The following is a 10,058-nucleotide window of genomic DNA, read 5'->3' on the forward strand; positions in this document are numbered from 1 at the left end:
TACCTAGCCATCCCTGGGTGTCTAGTGTGCACAGCCTCAGCTCTGCAGTCTCGGGCTGGGTGACGGTGAGTCCCCAGGGATCGAGAGCTCCAAGGGCTGTTCAGCTCTGCCAATGCCTCCCCTGGCCCCCAGGATTGCCAAGGACTGTTTCTTACCAGATACCCAGTGCGTGCCGCCTGGTGCCTGATGCCCGCCGCTCAGCAGCTCCAACTGAATTCCTCTCCAGCATCTGTCTGCTCAGTCCGAGGCTGCTGAGATTTTGCCTGAACGGCGAACCCTCACCCCCGCCCTCACCCCCTGCCAGAGCCCTGCAGCAAACGAAGCCACAGCTGACCCACAGGGAGGCAGCTAAGAGGCAGGTCAAACCGCCCTTATGGTACAAGGGCTATTTCTCACCAAGCTGCAAACTTGACCGCTAGAAACTTTGGCTGAAATCGAAAGGCAAAAGGCCATTCCAAAACAAAACGAAGAAAACGGGAAACCCAAATATTTCTAATGTGCCCTTCTCCAGAAACCGGGAAGTGTAAAACTGGTTGAAAGCACGAACGGGCTTCTCAGGGAGTGTTTTCTTTAGCCCAGGGAAGCAGTAACTTCACTATAGTAGATGGGGGGGGGGGGGAATGTTCCCCGGACTACAAAATCAATCAATTAACAGTTTAACAAATTAAAATCATCAACAATAAACCATAGTGGAGAAGGAGTAATCTCTTCTAGCTGAAACTTATCCAAGGAGATGGAACATCAAAACCCGAGCCTGGGCATCTCTCTGCATCAAATCCCAGTCATCCCAGCGAAGCTTCTAGGGTCGCGAGCATACTTCTGGACACTGGAGCTGGTCGGCTTCCTGAGTTTCTGTGCGTTTTACACAAAGTCCTGAAAATGTGCTGATTCGCCTAGTCGTTATGTTCATCTGGTTTAAAATCCGATTTTTATCCTGGGAAATAGCAGACGCTGAAAGAGGAAAATTTTGTGATGCAATAGTAACGAACCGCCCTTTGAGATGTTGAGTGTAGGATTGAAGGGTGAACTCTCAGAATAGGGCAAAATGATAGGACGCTAATGATGAGAGCATATAAACGTGTTAATACACGCTACAACTAGAAGTTTGATTTTAATGACGGGGAAGCAGCAAGGCTGGGTGGGACTTTCAGGCTGAATGAAACCATGTAAAGATTTCTAAAGTCAAAGCCGATAGGGACTTCAGAGTTTTGCTTATAGGATTTTGTTCAATTAGTGAGCACACTGGGGATTTTTATCCTTCCTTTTCTTTTTGGTTGACAGCTGCTCAATGGCCAATAAATACTTCACTGAGTTCTGCCCCTGTGGAAAGCACACACATGGAAAATATTGTTTCTTCATGATCGGAAAGTGTAGGTTGATTTAAACACTACTGATGATTAATCACCTAAATTGATGACCTCTATTAAAATTTGCATACCTACACACACATTCTTGGCATGTGCCCTGACACTTTGGATTTGCAGCTCTATTAATACTAATATTTTAAGAATCAGTAGCAGATGAGATTCTAATAGTATCTTATTGTTGTTAATTTACTTCTTTTATGAATAGATGGTTAAAGCTGCTATGTAAATTTTGATACCTTAGTTTTGAAGATTAATGGATTATTTATATATATATTTGATTAGATAGTTGAATTGAACATGTATTTTGAAATCATTTGCTGAAGTGTGTAAGAATTTTAATTTTGTGTTAGAGGGTTTTATCTTATGTAGTGTGCATATCTTTCATTTGTGCTTGATGATATGCATACCTATGTACAAAAACTATAAACCACAAATGAAAATCGGGGCATCTGGGTGTCCTGTCACACACCTGTAATCTCAGCACTTGAGAGGCAGAGGCAGGAGGATTGCCACTAAGAAGACTGGGTCTCAAACAATAAGAAAAACAAAACAACTCAAATAATTGGACAAGCAAGTAAAAAAAGTGCATAGAAGAACAGAATAAAAATGTTCTTTACATTTATTACAATAAATTGAATCAACCTTATGATATGCACCCATATTTGTAAAATCTGTAATTCCCATGTATATTTGCATAAGCTCAAATTTTGTTGCATGTTTTAAGCTCCTGACTTTGAAATTATTTTTCAGATGCTTGCTAATAAAGACTAGTGGATGTACCGACACACATTCGTAAGTATGGTGGTTCTGATGTGTCTTTTTCATTGCTTTAACTCTCACCAAATAGAGATTTGTGAATATTTTAAGAAAATTATAATTTAGGATTCTGCCACTGAATCTTCAAAAGTTAAAATGACAATTTTCAAAATTCAAAATTTCAAGGTCTGTGTACAGACCTGGCATCATAAATAAAAATATAATGTAAAAATGTAATTAATGGCCTTTCTCATGGGCTCATTGAGTGTTTTCTATCTATAAATATTTTTGTTTGCATAATGCCAGCACTCAGGATGAAAAGTAAGTAAAGTAAAATTGTCAATTGCAATATTGGCTGAATTTTCATTTTTAAGTTTATTCCATGCTAGAATATATAATAGAATTTTCTTAGCCATGTAATGCAATTTTCATGCTGTTTTTAATTTTTATTTTGTGGAATTGGGTGAAGATTACAGAGAGAAAGTAGACTGGATACAAATTACCCAAAATCTCTAGATATTCATCCTTCTATATTTGACTTGTGAGGCAGGTTGAGTGTCCTACTTAGCAAATGAGATTATTTAGTAACATTTTTATACTTTGTGACATGTTACCTTTATAACATAAAAAGGACAGTGGAAATTATTATCATTTCATACCACAATGTCATGTTAATTATTGATTAAAGAAAACTGGTAAGTTTCCAGATTCTCATCTTTTTCTAGAGCTTTTGTTATTTTATAACCTTTGATGATAAGAAATAGAATATTTGACTATTTGTAACCACAGAAGTATTTCAGCTAGGCACTTTAACATAATCCCCTCCCTTATGGCAAAAGCAATACATTCTAGTAGGCTTTTAGATAATAACACTTTATAAAAAAGAAGAAAGAGTAATAATTAGAAAATACTGTGCATATAGACTTAGTTCATAAGACATAAATTTAGTCCTACCCTTAGTACCTTTTATGAAGATGTTTACATGAAAGCATTCCCCAAATAACACATTAGCTTTATGTAGAGTTTGTAATGTTGGCTTTTATTTTAATATAGAATCAGTTTGTGCCTATTTTCCAAAGGTGCAGTGAACATGCCAATATTGTTGAAATGTCGACTCTGGCATTCTCATTCACTGTGCCTGCAACTTGGGACACTTTGAGCCAGCCAAATGGCTGGGAGGAGACTAGGGATGCACAGGGCAGGGATCCTCCAGGGAGAGCACTTCAGAGCATGGTTCAGAAATGACTGAAGACACAGAACAGAAAACTGGTGGAAACTTCATACAGAAACCCTAACCAAAAAAAAAAAAAAAAAAAAACCAAAAAAAACCAACAAAAAAACAAAAAACAAAACAAAACAAAACCAACAACAACAAAAACCTAGAACCAAAATGAAACAAACAAAACCCAGAAGCATTTAAAAGTCATACTTTAAAGTTAGGCCTAGTGGCGCACCTGTGGTCCAGCATTTGTGAAGTAGGAGCAGAAGCATAGTGCAATCAAGGCTTCTCCTTGTTATACAGCAAGTTCAAGGTCACCCTACATAAGACTAGATGAGACACTGTCTTCAAGAACAAAAACAATTAAAGTAATTCACTGTATTTGTGACTATAACCAAAGAAAAAGCAAAACAAGACAAATATATATATATATTTATATATATTCAAAGTATATACATATACTCTGAAACAGACTAGTCAGTAACTATTAAGAATATGCAAACTGGTATTGGCAGTCTTCCTCTTATCTCTGGTTTTCATTGTCTGTCTCCTAACAGACACCTAGTGGGCAGATTTCCCTGGGCTTACATTGAGTCCTTCAGGGCTGGCATCAGTGATTGTGGCTGACTCAGTGGAATCTGCTAGATTACTGCAATAAACTGGATGACAGAAGCCTTCTTCCTCTTCTTTTTATTTTTTTATTTAAATCTAGATGACAGGCTGGAAAGATACCTCAATTGTTAAAAGCACTGGCTGTTCTCCCAAAGGACCTGGGAGAGGACCTGGGTTCCATTCCCAGCACCCACAAACATCTGTAATTCTGGTTCTAGGGGATCCAGTACCTTCTTTTTGGCCTTTGAAAGCACCAATTCAGGCACACATAGTGCTGCACAGACACGCATGCAGACAAAACACTCATACATGTAAACAAACACACACAAAAAAACCATTTTTTTAAAAAGCCAGATGACCACTATCCAGGGCTCCAATACAAGTTGGTTTAAGAATCCAATTGCCTGATGGAAGCAGAGGCAAACACACAATTAAGCACTGAACTGAACCCAAGGAACCCAGTGGCAGAGAGAGAGGAGTGATGAGCAAATTGGCAAAGAATGGGCTGGCAAAACCAGCAGAGACAGCTAATCTGAACAGGGGAGAGCTCTTGGACCCCAGACTGACAGCGGGGAGGCTAACATGGGACTGATCTGGACCTCCCCCCAAATGTGAGTGTCAGTGAGAAGGCCTGGGCAACCTATGGGGCCTTGAGCAGTGGATCAGTGTCTATCCCTGGAATACAAACAGTCATCGTGTGCCCATAGCACAAAGAGGGATGCTCTCTCAGCCTGGACTCTTAGGGGAATGCCTGGACCCTACCCGGAGTGAAATGACAGACTCTAGATATCCCCTATGTGGAAGGAATTGGCAATAGGGTGGGAGGCTGGGGGGAAGGGGAGTGCGGGAGGAGGGGAGGGAGAGGGAGCTGGGATTGACATGTAAAACAAGCTATTTAAAATTAAAATAAAAAATGATAAAAAATTGAATAAACAGAATAACTGAAAAAAAGAATCCAATTGCCACAATACCCACCCCAATAGATACACAACCACACATAAACAATATAATGTAACACACACACACATACACACACACACACACACTCACTCACTCACACGGAGGAGCTAATGGGGAGATTGTCTGATGGGTAAAGTATTTGTTGTTCAAGCATGAAGACCCAGGACTGAAACCCCAGCACCATGGACAAAGGCAGGTGGGCATGGTCGTGAGGCAATACAGTGAGGTAGGGCAGAGGTTTGCTGAAGGATCTCACTTAAGCTTGCTGGCCATTCTAAACTCAGCGAGAGGCCCATTTCAAGTTAGAGTAGTGGAGGTTGAGAGTGACAGAAGAGGACATCCAGTGGCTTCTTCTGGCCCTTAGGTAATGCTTTTGTGGCTATCTGTCTACCCATGTGCATGTACCACACGTGCACACAACATGCATACAGCATATACCCACACACATGTATACACACACTACAAGAACCCATTTACCCTCAGCTGACCATTCTAATACCTCTACTATAGAATCCTCATGTTCTTGGCTCTGAATGACGGTACTCACATCTACATTCCAGGGAGCATGAAGGAGAACAGAGATAAAGAGGAAAGGGACCAACATCACACAGTGTTGGCAACAGTACCAGTGTTGGCTTCAGCATCTTCAACGGGGAAAGCTCTGATAAAAGGAACTGCCTACTTGAAAGACCTTTTGGAAGATGCAAAGGATCGTTGCAGTGGGCTTAACTAGATCTCCAGGCCTCTCAACTGTCTGTGAGCAGCTCACTTGGTAGCTTCTGCCTTTGGGTTGTAGGTTGTGTTGGTTAGATTTCTAGCTGTGACTCATATACTTGACATAAAGGAAGAAAGGTTTATTTTGGGTCTCAGTTTACCATGGTGGGAAAGAGTAGATTAAATTGTGATGGAGAAGAAGGCAACAGATGGGGAGAAAGGGCCAGGGGTAAGATACTCTCTTTAGTGACCTACTTCCTCCAGAGAGGCCTCACCTTGATGCTAAAAAGCAGCACCACCGTCTTGCAACCAAGTGTTCAAAACATGAGCCTGTGAGGGATGTTCTATACCCAAATGATAGCACCATTGAAGTTACAAATTTAATAGAGCACATAGAGTATAAAATGATTTAAGGGTTGGGCAGATAGAGTCAATAAGAAATTGCCATAGTTGACCGGATAGCTAGGGGAAGGAGAATTGCTGAGCCCTTGTTGAAGAGGTTCAAACAAACCTCTTGGTAGCTTCCTAAGTAGTACTGTCAGAGGAGCAGACCCCAAAGAGACACGGATGAGTGACAAAGGCAGTTACTCAAGCCTGTCTACTGTTAAACAACTTCTAGAAGTCTCTATTCTTAGAATTAACTCTGTGTTTGGGTTACTCTGGTGGGATGTGAGTAGGAATGTGGTTAGAAGTTCTAGAATTCTTCCATGTTTTCTGCCATATTTCATTTGTGACTGCCCTGGAACCATACAGTTGGCAGCAATATCCCAGGTCTTTGCAAGGCCCTAGGCTTCCAGATTACAGTCAGAGCAGAACCACCATAGTAGTTGGACCATTTGTATAGGAACTCATACATGTATAAAAAATGAGACTACTATATTTTACATTTTATTTTAATTAGAGAAATCTTGTAACATGACCTTGTCTAGATATAGAATAAACATTTTACAAGTGTTTTATGAAGCACAATACTGAGATATGTAGGATGGACTAACATTTATGACTGATGAAGAGTTAACCCAGACTAAAGAACATGTGGTAACCATGTCTCCTTTAGCTTCCTCTAAGCCCTCTAAACATGGCATGCTTAGCTGGGATTGTGGCAATAAAATTATGATTCTGTGGGGTCAGGATCTTGCCATGTCTCAGCACCTGAGAAGGCTCTCAAACAGGCACAAGTCTGTACATCACAGAGGTAGCAAGGAAGCCTACGTGGGTGGAGTAGAGTGAAGGAAAGACAGTTGGTGGCAGAGTGGAACTCTGGGTTAACAGCATCAGCTGAAGATGCAGAATGCACAAAGCTCAGATACTGCAGGTTCTACTTCCTAAGTGCGAGCTTGGGTTTTTACTCTGCTAATGCATAGAAGTCCTGAGATTGTTTGGAGCTGAGGAATGCCTTGAACCTACTGGGCTAAGGAGAAAAGACAGAGAGGTCAAAGCAAAAAAAAAAAAAAAAAAAAAAAAAAAACCAAACTAGGAGGCTCTTGTACAAATACAAGAATAGATCAATTGCAGCTTGTTGTACTTGTGGAAGAAGTACAAAGAAGTAATCAGATCCTAGAGATGGTTCAAAAGGTGAGCCAACAAGATCTGCTCAGTGTTGTGGTTTGCATAGTGCTTGTCCCCCTACAGTCTCTTATAAGAGCTTGGTTCCTGGGATAGCAGTATTGGGAGTTGGTGGACTTTAAGAGTTGGAGGCCCTTATATCAACTGGGAACATGTCTTCAGAGTAGTTTAAAGTATTTCTCATTAAACTAGCTGGTGTTATAAAAGCTCGTTAGGTTTCACCTAGACATTTTCAGCTTCCTTTTTGGTGATGCCACCATAATGCTGCATAAGTGAAGGCTGTCCTCCCAGTGCTCGTTGGTTGAAGTCCCATGCATTGAACTAAGTTTACGACTGTGAATTAAATAACTGATGCATCACAAGAGACCGAATGCAGATAAAGGTGAGAGAGAACATCTCAAGGACTGAACCTTCTTGGTGTCCTATGGATGGAAGGAACAAAAGGAGGAAATAGAGACAGAGGTGGAGAAGGGGCAGACATGAAGATAGTGAAGGTAGCCTAGTCACTGGGTGAGGGGCAGGAATGCTCTTAAGGCAGATATTAGAACTCTAGCCTCTGCCTGTCTTGCTTTATCTTCTTAGCTGCCACCAGAATGTGTTCTGTTGACATAGGGCCAAAGCAAGAAGGCCAAGGACGATGGGTTGAAACCTCTGAAATTATGGACTGGACCAAAGCAAACCCTTCCCCCTCAGGTTGTCTCAAACATTTTGTTATGATAATGGGAAGCCAAATAACAACAGTGTAATAAATACAGTATGTAGCTCTATAAAATAAACTTCCAGGTGCTCTTGTGACAAAATAAGGTACATGCATTTCAAAATACTGCTGAAACTTCACTTCTGAGTAGTTAGAGAAAGGAAGAATAGGGCTTTGAGAAGGTATCTGTACATCTATGACCTAACTCATTCCTCACATTGCCTAAAAGACAGAAGAAACTTGAGTCTTTGGGTAAGAGATAGACGAGCAAGAGACAGTGTAGGCAGAACAACCTTTCCAAGGAAGGCAAACAAGATACATGCTGTCATACATATGGAGCTTGAAGACATTACACAATATAAAAGATGGTAGTCATGAAAGTACAAAAATTGTTTGCATGAAATAAATATCTGCAGGGTTAAACTCACATGGATCAGAAGGAGAATGCTGGCTGTCAGGAGTTCAGTGGAGAGAAGTGAGGATTTGTCACCTGGGTGGGAGGTTTCAGTTTTGCACTAGAGATGGGATGCAGAACATGAATGCCCTTGAATCTCTGGGACTGTATACTTAGAGCTGGGGCAGCACATTCTATATCATTTGCATTTTATGGCAATTAAAATAATGGAAACAATGTAAGGATTTCTCAATCCTAAGGCTCATCAAGAAATACACGAAACAAGCCGGGCGGTGGTGGCGCACGCCTTTAATCCCAGCACTCGGGAGGCAGAGGCAGGCGGATCTCTGTGAGTTCGAGGCCGGGCTGGACTGATAGCCTCCTAAACAATACAAAGAAACCCTGTCTCGTAAAAAAAAAAAAAAGAAAGAAAAAAAAGAAATACACGAAACACTCTTGATGAAGAGTGGCAAATTCTTAGCAATGGCTTTTTTCCTCAACCATTTGATTGCGTGTAGTAAGTGGAGAACTTCAACAAAGCAGCAAAGGCAAGAACAGGTCAACCAGAAGGCCCTTGGATCTACAAGGTGTTACAACTGACAACTTGAAAATAAGTCATATTTTTATTTAAATTAGAAACATGCATGCTTCAAATGTCAATCCCAGCTCCCCCCTGCTTCTCCCTCCCAGCCTCACTCCAACCCCCCCCCCACACCCACCGAATCTCCACATCTTTCCCCAGGGAGGATGAGGCCCTCCTTGGGGGGGGATCTCCAGAGTCTATCATATTTTTGCCACATATAAAATTGTGTTTAGAAAGCAAGATTGTTTAGGAGAAAAGACCAAGCTAGGAGCAGTGACACTGTAGCATGTTCCTTTGCAATACACTGAGTCTTTATAACCAGAGAGACTATATTTATCGAATGCCTACTATGTGCTAGGCTCTTTGCATAGCATGTTTCTCATCCTGGAAAGGGCCTGCACAGGTACACACTCTGTTCTGTATTTCAGAGGTGTGCACACTGAGGCTAGCAAGCTCATACAGCATATCTTATGAAGAACAGTACATGAATGAGTGACTTAACTGAATGTTTTCTGGTTCCAAAGCCTGTATTCTCTCTCCCATTTGATTCTGAATAATTGCCATCAATATCTGAATACAGAAAGTGGCACCCTGGACTTGTTCCCCCATTTGGGTATAAAGAATCTGCTCCAACCCCGGAAAATGTTCAGAGAACTGCTAATTCAACAGACTGCAGGCTCCAGACATAACCCCAGAATTACTATAAGACATAAAAGTGACTCATCATATCAAGAAGCAGGGAAATCTGGAATTGAGCAAGAAAACACAATCAACAGATGTCAACAGCAAGATGACACAGATGTTGGATTATCTGACAAGGATTTTAAAGCTTTCATTTAAAAAGAGCTTCAATGAGCAATTGTGAGCACACTTGAAACCCAAAGTGGGAAAAAAACCACAAAGATCTCTACAAAGAATCAAACGGAAATAGTGCACATAAAATGAATATAAAGATTGTGAATGTAGCTCAGTGTTTGTGTGTTTGCCTAGCAGGCATGAATGAAAGGCTCTGGATTCTATGCCCTGTGCACCCCAAACTGTAGGGAGACTTCCAAGGGAGACTTACCATGGAACATACTCTTTGATATTTGAGACCAAAGATAAAGTATTTTGTTAAAAGGGTTTGTGGTTTTGAGTTTTATCTTCTGCCCAGTCACTTTCTACCATGGTGGCAACAGTAAGAAGGCCCT

This window comes from Mesocricetus auratus, unplaced genomic scaffold (assembly GCF_017639785.1).
Source record: "Mesocricetus auratus isolate SY011 unplaced genomic scaffold, BCM_Maur_2.0 Super-Scaffold_100018, whole genome shotgun sequence".
NCBI classification, from domain to species: Eukaryota; Metazoa; Chordata; class Mammalia; order Rodentia; family Cricetidae; genus Mesocricetus; species Mesocricetus auratus.